Genomic DNA, 12,221 nt, shown 5'->3' with positions numbered 1-12,221 from the left:
TCCCAGAAGAGAGAAATTTTTTCAATGGTATTTCTTTTCTTACTATTCATAATTTGAATACTGTACTCTGAAATTAACACTTAAACTCATACAAATCTAATGGATCTTATTTCACATAAAAAAGCAGATAAGATATTTGGTTAATATATGTATTAATTAACTAATATATGTATGTATTATTTGTGTGTATATATACACAAATATTTTTAACAAAGTAAGAGAATACAAATCACAACAACAGCTCTCATTCTGTAACAAATTATGTGGCCGTAGCTGACGTTTCTATCTTTCCATATTCCCCATTCTGTCTCCACTTACCTTTTGCATGCACAATGATTGAATTTTGTCCTTTTTCAAGTACAATAACACAATCTTCTTACCTAAGTATCTGGGTTTTATTTATTTCTATTTGGTTCATATTGTTATGGCTTTTCATCAACCTTAATCAGAAATCTGTAACATATCTATATTCCAGAAATATTTGTTCTTAACTCCTTTGTGGGGTATTAGTCAATTTCCCTTGAAGGTCCAAATCAATTACCTCATCAAATAGAATAACAATTTTATGGGTCTGTAGAATCAGAGCCAATTGGTAACCGTAACTTTAAATTCAGTGAAATTGTATCTTGAGGTAGAATACTTCTCTCTCTTGAGCTGAGGCATCCACAGAGTCATAGCACAAATTTGAAGGACCAGGAGAAAAATACTACCAGAGGATTCCTAGCAGTAATTGTGAACTGTGCTATTCCATTTCTCTTTTTATTCCTACCTGATGGGGAATCAGCACTTTAAATTGGACATGTATTAGGGGCATATGCAAATTTTGGGAGAAATCTATCTCAAATGTGCAAGACTTTCTCACCTAATTGACACTATAATTGAGTCTTGAACCCTCTATTCACTTTCCTTTCCATACAGCTGCTTCAGGATACTGTACAGTGTGTTCTGAGCAGTTATCTTCTTAAACATCAACTCAGTACCCTACTTCCTTGGATAAAGTGATTTTCTTTATCAGAAGCACTTTTGTATAGAAACTTATCAAAATTTTTTGTGAATTCATCAAAAGTAATTTTGGCAAATTGTTGAATTCAGGAACAAATAAGCCATTTCTATAGTATTCCCATAAAGAAAAAGAAAAAAAAAACTTTTCCATTATAGAAGCAGCTCAATAATAAACATCTGTCACAAGTTATTTGACTGTGCCAAGGAATAGTAACATTTCAAGTTCTCAGTGTTGGGTCCAGATTTTGGCATTCTGGACATTTATGCCATTTACCCGTAGGACTCTGCCAAAGTTCCATATAGCATCCCCTATCTGTTACTAAAAAGCAGGTTAAACAAAATCCTGTACTTACTGCTTTTATTCTGGGCATGACTCAAACAGCAGCCTCTCAGCTCATCCAGTAAAGGAGCCAGAGTGACACACCTAACAGAAAACTATATTTCTTTCAAAAGTCTAGGAATGGTGACTCTTTCTTGATTGTAGAAGGAGCCATAAAGGAAAAAAAATATCAGCTTTATTTTAGAAGCTATATTGAAATATGCTACACTGGGACCCATTTTTCTGATACAAAAGGTCCCTAAAGTTCAATACAGTTTAATTACCAACTGCTGGCATGGAAACATCTTACTAATTAGTCCATGGTAACTATTAACTTTGGCTCTCTAAGTGCAAAACAAATAGTGTCATCGATGTAATGGTAAAGTTGATTAACTAAAGAAGAAAAAGAAAATTGACTAAAAGTAAAATAATTATTACATAGGGCTGCAGTGCTAACATGCCCTGAGATATTGTAGTAAAGATCCTAAATAAAATCAGACTACATCTGGTAGACCTAAAAGTCAAGTATAGTTCAAAAATGTGTTTTTCTGATTTATAGTTACAAACCAGGTATCAAGATCAAGTTATGATGTCACATCTGATGCAGTGGCTGCAATTGGAGTCATTGTAAATTACTTTGCAAAACTATAAATCAACTGATGAACAATAATCTAAAAGTGTAAAATTCTAGCATTGCTCTTGTTTTTGCTAACTTTGTTAATATCCCAATATAAGATCGTGCATCATTTTTTATTATCAGTATAGACTAATTTCATGCTGCACCTGAAAACACAACTTGTCACTATGTTCCTGCAGTGTACATAGTGTCTTGCAACTTTGCATTAATTTACTAAATTATGCTATGTAGTTGTTATTTGTGTATTCTTATGGCTTGTATCTAGATGTCCCAACAAGGCCTTATATGATTATAAGTGGGACTTTCTGGAGGGGACTGTGTTTAGGATGTGATACTGAAATTAAAGGTGGGTGCTACTGGAGTAGTTCACTAACTGGTTTACAATAGTTCTTGACCTGGTAAGGGAGCCCTACCCTGTGGGTCAGTTTCATCTCTAAAGGAGGAAAGAGAGTGAGAAAAGTGCTACTTCTGTAAACTGCTTGCTATTTTCTGTCTGCCCTGTCATGGACTTTTTTTCTGTCATGTCCCTCTGCCATGCTACCCTATCTTAAAGACAACTAAGTATGGGCTGAATTTCAATCATCTGTAAGCAACAATAAACCTTTTCTTCTTTACATTGTGGGTGTCAGGTACTTTTTCCTATCAATGATAAAGTAACCAAGGAAGACATTCATTATATTTAATTTAGGGCTATATTTTAAAACTATGTGTTGCCCTTGCCTGATGACATTTTCTCTCCAGATACTTTAATTATAGATTATTTTAAGATTAATTGTTTAACACTTAGAATATTGTCTGGTTTGCTCTGTACTGTAGCTGAATATGCAGCTATTTACTGTTTAATTCTGAAAGAAGATATGTACTTATAAATTTTATTATTAATATATATTACTATATATGTTCTATTTACTTGTCATTATTTAGCTTACTATATATATTCTATTTACTTGTCATTATTTAGTTCATCTTCTAGTTCATGATTCCTGGATTCACATTTCTTGTGGGTCAGTGTCAATGAAATTATTCTAATTTTCATCCTTGCTATTATTAGCAGAAGAGAAATGTCATCCCATAATTGGAATCATATATCTTGACTTCAGTTATTTTCCTTAATTGAATGTCATAAACTCACTCAATTTGTGTTGTAGTTTAGATGTAAAACTTCCTCTTTTTTTTTTATTTAAGAGGAAAAAGAGAAAAACACAAAACAAAACAAAGCAGTGTAAGGTTACACATAATACAGAACTACAAAAAAAAAACATAACAGTAAGAAATCACCTGTTAATAGATTACATATTATCATCTTGGAAATAGTTGCTCAAATATTGGAAAAAACCCAAGTGTCCATCAACTGAGGAATGGATAAAAAAGTTGTGGTATTTCTATACAATGGAGTATTATTCAGCTATAAAGAAGGATCGCATTGAGACATTTATCAATAAATGGGCGCAGCTTGAGACCATACTCATAAGTGAAATAAATCAGTCTCGCATGTATGAATACCGAATAGTTTCCCTAATGTAAGTAATGATTCAAATATATAAAAATATGTGATAATCATGATTCCCCATTATGTGGCCTTGAAGCCTTATAAAATTTTCACTTATTAATTAGAAAGGCTTTATTCTGGGCTTTTTGATACGGAAATATTTGAAGCTATAGTATATGAAGTTTTATCCAAATATTTTAAGGAAAAAGACAGACACTATGGTAACTACTATTCTTTTAAAACTTCCTCTTAAAGTCTTATGTGCTCAGAGATGTGGCTTTTAGAAGGGATTTTGTCATGGGAGTTCTATAATCATCTGTTGCTAAATCCACTGATGAGATTAAAATTGAGTATACTGTAAGGAGGCTAGGACTGGTTGGAAGGGTTGAATCACTCAAAGACCAGTTTGAGAGGAAATATTTATTGGCTTCAACCTTTTCTCTCCGCTTCCTAGTTGCCCTAGAGTGAGCAGCTGTCCTTTATGCCTTTGAGAAAGACAAGAATGGATTACGTTCATGAGACCATAAGGCAAATAAACCACTCCGCCTAAGATACAGTGTTCACACACTAGACTTATGCTATCTAATAAAGGAACTGAGCAATAAATGTGGCTTATGTGATACACATAAGTTTTTGAATCTAATTTATTTAAATTATCATATTGAAGCACAATAAATTTTCTTAAATTCTATTAAATAGAATTTATGTATTTTGTTATAATTGTATTGCAGTTTAATCATCACTTTGCAGTAAGAGATTATTGTTTTCTAGCAGTGGTTTCCCAAACCACCTTAGTCCCTTTCTTATTGCTGAACAGCAATACCCAATAGCCACCCAAGGAGGAAGGGTTTACTTTGGCTCACAATTTGGGGCCATTTCATTCCATAGTGGGATGGATTAAAGGCAGGATGGCATAGCACAAGACAATGGTACACCATTCCCTTGGAATGGAAATAGCTGCCCCATAGAATGGCAACCAGGAAACAGAGTCAAAGAAGGAGCCCATGAAGGAGATATACCCTTCCTGCCCATGTTCTGCTGACCCACCTCTTCTAATAAGACCCTCAACCCTTAAGAGTAAATCAGCTAAAACTCTGCATAGTCCAATCACCTTCCATAAGCCTCCCATGTTCATATGCGATTTCAAAGAGACATCCAAATATAAATCATAACACCATGTATCATCTACAATTACACATAAGCATATTACAGTATATTTTGTATAATTCAATTTATTTGAGTGAGCTTCAGATATGCAAAATATTATTTGCTTTTTTTCACATTTTTATGCAACAAGTATAAGGTGTTGCTTAAATCATGGCAATTACAATTAAAAATCAGATATTTGTAGATTTTGCTATATGTACATATATATTATAGTAAAAAAGCAGTTTTTTACTTTAAAATATTTAGAAAACCCTTTTTATTTTAGTACTTAATTTTGCTATATACATTGTACAGTTTTATTTCTTTAAAAGTGTTTTTATAGATTCGTATGATTCTTTTTGTATTTTCTCAAGTATGTAAGGTTACATTTTTACATTCATTTTCTTCATTTTTAAAAGTTTTGTTAATAAATAAATACATTATTGAACCAGTTTTAAGTGAACATCACAGATCACAATTGTGTTGAGTTTACTGTTAGTTTGAAAAAGATCACCAAAACATTTTCATGTTTCAAATCTGAAACTAACATATCAAAAGAAAGCTATTTTTTGCAACCAAATCTTAGTAACTACCTATGCTTTGTTCTTGTGATCTTGACTTTTTAGGGTAGATAATTTGCCATTGTATTCTCCAATAGTATAGCTTACCTTTTAGCCCTTTTCATTGTCCTTTGATGTGTAGAGATTGTTACTTCAATGCAATTCTTTTTGTTTTTGTTGCCTGTTCTTATGGTGGCATATTCAAGACATTGCTGCCAAATTAAATGTTATAGAACTTGTTTTCTTTCAGGAATTTTATAATTTTAGAAATTATATTTAGGTTTTCATTACTTTTTATTTAGAGTGCAATATAAGAATGCAATTTCCTAACTTTTCACATGGAATACTAGTTACACAAAACCATACCTTAAAGAAAATTTTTCCCTACTGAGTGGCTTAGACATTTAATATACATTTTTAAAGTTTAAAAGTAAAGCATGTTAATAATGTAGAAATTAGCAGAGATGCAGAAGCTAGTACTTTTATTACAATACTAAAGTTAAAAGTTTCAGAGAAGTTTTATTTTGCCGTTTTGTAACATTTATTTTTCTATTAAGACATTACCTTGACATACTCACTGTGATATGTTTATGTACATAATTTTAAAATTTCATAACATATAATTGCCATATGATTAAGAATTAGAAATATTCCCTTTTATATGAAATATTGTTAACCATGCATTGCAGTGCATGACCATAATCCCAACACTTGGGAGGTTAAGACAAAAGGATTATTGCAAATTCAGGACCAGCCTGGGTTATAAAGTAAGCTCAAAGCCAATTTGAACTGCACCGTGAGACCTTGTTTCAAAAAGGAAAAAACAAAACTACACACACACACACACACACACACACACACACACATACACACACACACACACACACACACACACACACACACACACACACACACATACTTACAGATAGATGGGTAGATAGATAGATAGATAGATAGATAGATAATCTGATTTGACATATTCTTTTAAATGTAAAATCCTTTTTATACAGTGTCAAAAAATAATCTAGATGACAATTTCAGTCTCCCAAAATTATCTACAAATTTCATTAGCTTTTCTACAAGATGAAAACTTTGCAGAGTTTGCTTTTTTCATGTTTACCAAAAATCCTTTGTTATCAATTGCAGTTGATAAATTTTTACATTGAGACTCATATAAAACAAACCTTCATAAAACTGGATCTCATTCATATTATTAATACAAAATTTTAGTTTTGTTTCAGTTCACATTGAAAGATACATGCTTCCTGTTTGGCTTTGGGCTCATCTACTCTCTCCTTTCAAGACTATCACTCCTTTAGTTATGATTTTATTTTGATATGTCACAAAATGCCAGCCCAAACACGAGATATCACTATAGTTATAATACTTGTTACAACTTATCTATAGTTTAGCCATCATCATATTGAAAATTTCTTTCATTAACATATATCTGAAATTATACATTACTATGCTATTATTGCCCTTCCTGTCATATATTCATAGAAAAACCTGGACATCTTATGTAGCACTCTTCTCTCCCTTGGTCCCTTAATATCACAGCTCATTGTTCCTCCTATTTCTCACACCAATCTGTATTTTCTATCTTATTTCTTTTATCCATTGTACAATTCTTATAATGAGTTCCTATGTTTTATTTTGATCTTTCTTTCTTATTGCTTTTTGTGTCTCTTTTTTAAATGAAAAAAGACTAAAATCAATGGTACAGAATCTTAAAGCAAAATAATAAGAGATTAACACTGCTTAATACATTACATATTGCTTTCTTCCACGTAGTTGTTCAGATTACAAGATCCAACAGGAAAAAAGATCAAACATTCAGATCCTTCTTTATTGTTGTACTCCTGCATTGGCATTATTATTTGTACTGAGCTTTAAGTCATTTCATTACGGAAGTTTCAATTTAAGAGATCAAGCATCTGAGTTTGAATTGGTACTTTCAATTATTTTTTGACATACATTCTTGGATATCTTATAACCCTCTCTGAATTAAAATCACCATAAGGAAATCTGAATTTCCCGATGTTTGTATGCGTATGTATGTTCAATGCTTGAATTCAATGCTTCTAAAACCATATATATATATATATATATATATATATATATATATATATATATTACACATATATGCAGAAAAAGCATATTTCTAAACATTGAAGTTCAAATAACTAGTGATCAACACTAAATACAAAATCCAGCAGCCTAAATTAGTGATCTTTTATACAAAATGTTACTCAAATCTGCCCCATTACTTAAAAATTAATGATGTAAATATTAACATAAACTTCTATCTCTTGACTACATTTTTAATTCATTAATTAAGATATTTAAATTCTCATTTGTATGTAATCTACATAATTTTCAAATCAAAATCCAGATGGTTAATTTTTAAAAATGATAATCACAACAAATCACTTATTCATGCAAATAAAAAGCAAATAAAAGAAAAAATAAGCAAGCAAGAAAGACTTTCTTTCCTAAAAGGAGAAAAATGGCTAACTGTTCCCACATGATTATCACTTAGACATATAGTTCTTCTCAGTGCACTCAACTATTCTTGTATTTTCAGATTTAATTTTACCTTTCTTCTTCAGTATGTTAGAAGTATTAGAACATTGATTAAGTCAAATGCTTACATAGCATGTGAAAATAAGAAACATAATATTGAAATTTGTTTCTAAAAATTCTCACCAAAAAATGGTATAATGAATCATTGTGATTTGTGGAACTTCATCACTGAAACAGGAAAACCAACATATTTTCAAGGATGCTTAGTGCCAACGCTCATATATTGCTCCAAATTGAAATATTTAGGTTTCCAAAAGAGGATAAAATATAGAAATTACTTAGCATCAAAACTTGTTTAAAATTAAAAACCAATAAGCATATTTAAATAGAGGTAAACTGGTTTATTCTGTAGTTATGTGGTTATAAACCACCACAAATTCATCATTCAGTATTATGTGAGGCAGTATTAACTGAATGTTAGCAATCATATGTTGAGTGTCATTTCACAAAGAATCTACTTTAACATATTTTCTTCTTGTAAAAATATACTCAGATAAATTTAGCACAGTTTATTCTGTGAACTGCCTCCAGTAGGGATAAAGCAAACCAGTAAATAACAACTTAGTCTCAGAATGTAGTTATGAGGTACTCAGTAGATAGTTCTTCAATGAAAGACTAATGATCTATGATGTGTTCTAGTTTCCATAAAAAGTATATATCGATGATGCTTATTAGTTGTACAATGTTATAACCTGTCTTGCAAATAATTTAAATGCAATTCTGCTGCTTTGTTATACAAACTAGAAATATTTTTTGGATTTTCAAAGCACCTTTTTTAGTACTTATATCTTTTTTAAAAAATTTATTTATTTTTTTAAAGAAAAAGGAAACAAAATAGTAAAAGGGTACAAGTAATACAGAATTTCAAAAAATAAACAGTAATAAATCACTAGTTAATACACTACATATTGTCATCTTCGAAATACTGGATCAAGTTACAAATCTAAGCATACAAAGTGGACATTCAAACAATGAGACTGCAAACAGTTGTGTTCAATGATCCAACCAAAACTTAGTAATATGGTCATCTATCTTACACACCTAAACACACTTGCAGCTGTATCCTTTAGAACATTTTCTTTTCCTCTCTTTTTTTTACAATAACATTTACACATTTTGGGTTTTATTATTCCCACAATTCTTATTACTTTTTTTTGGAAGAGAATAAAACCAAATGTGACAAAACAGAGCAGTCAGTGAAAACAAAGAATGGACATAGTACATGATGTAAAAACAGAATACGAGGTAATCAACAATGGTTACCAACATGCTCCTTGCTACCTTAAAAACAATTGCCTATATCATCACGTATAATAAAATTGAACTAAACAGTACAAAACAAAACCAATAAAATCTAAACATTGGAGATATTACTGAACTTCAATAGAAGACAATAGTCAAACCAGAATGGGCATCATAGTGAACCTTATTGCCTTCAAAGTAGTTGCCTATACCTTCACAATTGATAATATCAAATAGAACAGAATACAGTAAAATCAGTTGAAACATGATGATGAGAGCAAAAATGGGCTTCAAAAAGAGTTAATAGGAAATCAAAAAAGTTACTATAATATATCCTGCTACTTTTTAAAAAAATCCCCTTAATTAAAAATAAAAATAAATAAATAAATAAATTTTAATAAAGAGGGAGACTGAGATAAAAGAAGACACAAAAACATAACAATACAAATCAGAACAGAACAATTTAAGCAACATACTGTTTCACCACAAATAACCCAACTTCATAGTAGTTACCATAGTGTCTCTTTCCTTGAAATATTTAAGTATAACTTCGTATATTATAGCATCAAACATATCAAGACAGTGTAAAACCATTCAAGAGGATGAAAGTAATACAAGGTATTTAGAACCAGCTAAAAGAAAATGAACAATGGTTTCTATATTATCTCTTTGTCTATAAAAAGTTTTGTTTATACTATAACATATAATAAAATCCAATAAGATACAACATGATAAAAGCAATGGAGACAGAAGAACAACAATGTGATGGGACTTCAAAACAGATGATATTAAAACAGCAGTAGCTATTATGATGTCTTGTTTTCTTCAAAACAGCTGTTCATATCATCACAGACAATAATATCAAACAGCCCAGAATAAAACCATTCCAATTAATGAGTGAAAGCTTTAAAAGGCTTCAAAACTATATACTGGAGAATCATGATTACCACATACTGTTATGTAATTGTATCATTTCTTAAGCTAGGGAAAGTATTTGATATTCATACATGTGAGTTTGATTTATTTCACTCATGAGTATGGTCTCAAGCTGCACCCATTTATTTGTAAATATCTCAATGTGATCTTACTTTAAAGCTGAGTAGTACTCCATTGTATAAAAATACCACAACTTTCTTATCCATTGCTCAATTGATGCACACTTAGATTGTTTCCAAGATCTGGCTATTACAAACTGTGCTGCTATAAACATGGGTGTACATCTATCACTGGAGTATGATGTTTTCAGTTCTTCTGGGAATATGCCGAGAAGTGGAATAGCTGGAACAAATGGTACTTCCAATCCCAGCTTTTTGAGAAATATCCAGACGGATCACCACAATGGTTGCACCAGTCTACACTCTCACCAACAGTGCAGGAGAGTTCCTTTTTACCCACAGCCTTGATAGCTATCATTTGTTGTTGGTGGCGGTTTTCTTGATCCTGGCCATTCTTTCAGGAGTGAGGAGGAATTTCAGTGTAGTTTTACTTTGCATTAATCTAATGAGTAATGATGATGAACATTCTTTCACATATTTATCTGCCATTTGTATTTCTGCATCTGAGAATTGTGTATTCATCTCAGATGCCCATTTTTTGATTTGATCTTTGAATTTTGGGGTCTGATTTAAAAAAAAATTATATGTTTTAGACAGAAGTCCTTTGTCTGATGGACAGTTCACTAACATTTTGTTTTAGTTTGTGGGTTTTCTTTTCACTATGCTGGAGATTTCTTCTGATGTTCAGAAACTTTTTAATAACAGATGATAATAGTTATTGATTTGGGGAAGCATTACCCATGTGGTTTGAGTCCTGTTCATGAATTCTCTAACTACCGCTATGTCTGCAAGGTGTTAACCCAATTTGTCTTTCAATAGATTTAGTGTTTCTGTTTAAATATTCAGAACTTTGATCCATGTAGATTTTAATTTAGTACATGGTGATAGGCAAGGATCTCATTTTAGTTTTGGCATATGGAGAGCCAGTTTTTCAAACCCCATTTGTTAAAGAAACTGTCGTTCTTCCAGTGAACATGTTTGGCCCCTTTGTCAAAGATAAGGTAGTTAAGTGTGTTTCCAGTTGTGGTTGTATATGCTAATCTATTCCATTGATCTTCAGATCTGATTTGATTCCAGTACCATGTTGATTTTACTACAGTTGCTTTGTAGTAAAACTTCAAGTCAAGGATTGTGATGACTCCTGCCTTGCCTTTGCTGCTTAAAACTGTCTTTCCTATTGTAGGTCTCTTCTGGTTCCTTATGAATTTGAGGAGTGATTTTTCTAGATCTATGACGTATGTTGATGGTATTTTTATTGGAATTGCATTGAATCTGTATGACATTTTGGGAGAATGGCCATTTTCACAATATTTATTCTTCCTATCCATTAGCAGGGGGATTCTTTCCATTTTCAGAGATTGTCTTCAATTTCTTTTTTCAGTGTATTATCATTTCCCCTGTATAGGTCTTTCACTTCTTTAGTGATAGTAATTCCTAAATATTTCCTTTTTCTGGTTGCTAGTGTGAACTGTGTGGCTTCTCTTATTTCTCTTTCAGTGATTTTGTTGTTAGTGTATAGAAATGTTATTGATTTTTTAGTATTGATTTTGTATCCAGCTACATTAATGAATTTATTTATTATATCTAAGCATTTTTAAATGGAGTTAGGAGTCTTCTATGTAGAGTATCATGTCATCTACAAACAATGATAATTTAACTTCTTCTTTTCCTATCTTTATTCCTTTTGTTTCTCTCTCTTGTCTAATTGCTCTAGCTGGTATTTCCAGTGCTATATTAAATAGAAGCGGTGATAAGAGACATCCTTGCCTTGTACCTGATTTTAAAATAAAGGCTTTGAATTTTGGGCCATTTAGTATGAGACTGGATGATGATTTGTCATAAATGGCCTTTATTATAATGAGGTAAAAACCATCTATTACAATTTTCTGTAAAGTTCTTATCATAAATGATTGTTAGACCTTATCAAAGGCTTTTCCTGCATCTATAGAAATGATCATGTGATTCTTACTCTTGGCGTTGTTGATATGGTGGATTACACTTATTGATTTACTTATGTTGAACCATTCTTGTATTCCTGGGATGAATCCCACTTGGTCACGGTGTATAATCTTCTTGATGATTTGCTGCATCCTATTTGCCAATATTTTATTGAGAATTTTTGCATCTGTGTTCATTAGCGAGATTGATCTATAGTTCTCAATTTTAGTTGGGTATTTCTCAGGTT

This window comes from Cavia porcellus, unplaced genomic scaffold, assembly GCF_034190915.1.
Source record: "Cavia porcellus strain 051 isolate PalLab524CR breed Dunkin Hartley unplaced genomic scaffold, mCavPor4.1 scaffold_4, whole genome shotgun sequence".
Lineage (NCBI taxonomy): Eukaryota > Metazoa > Chordata > Mammalia > Rodentia > Caviidae > Cavia > Cavia porcellus.
This window is presented reverse-complemented; position numbering follows the sequence as displayed.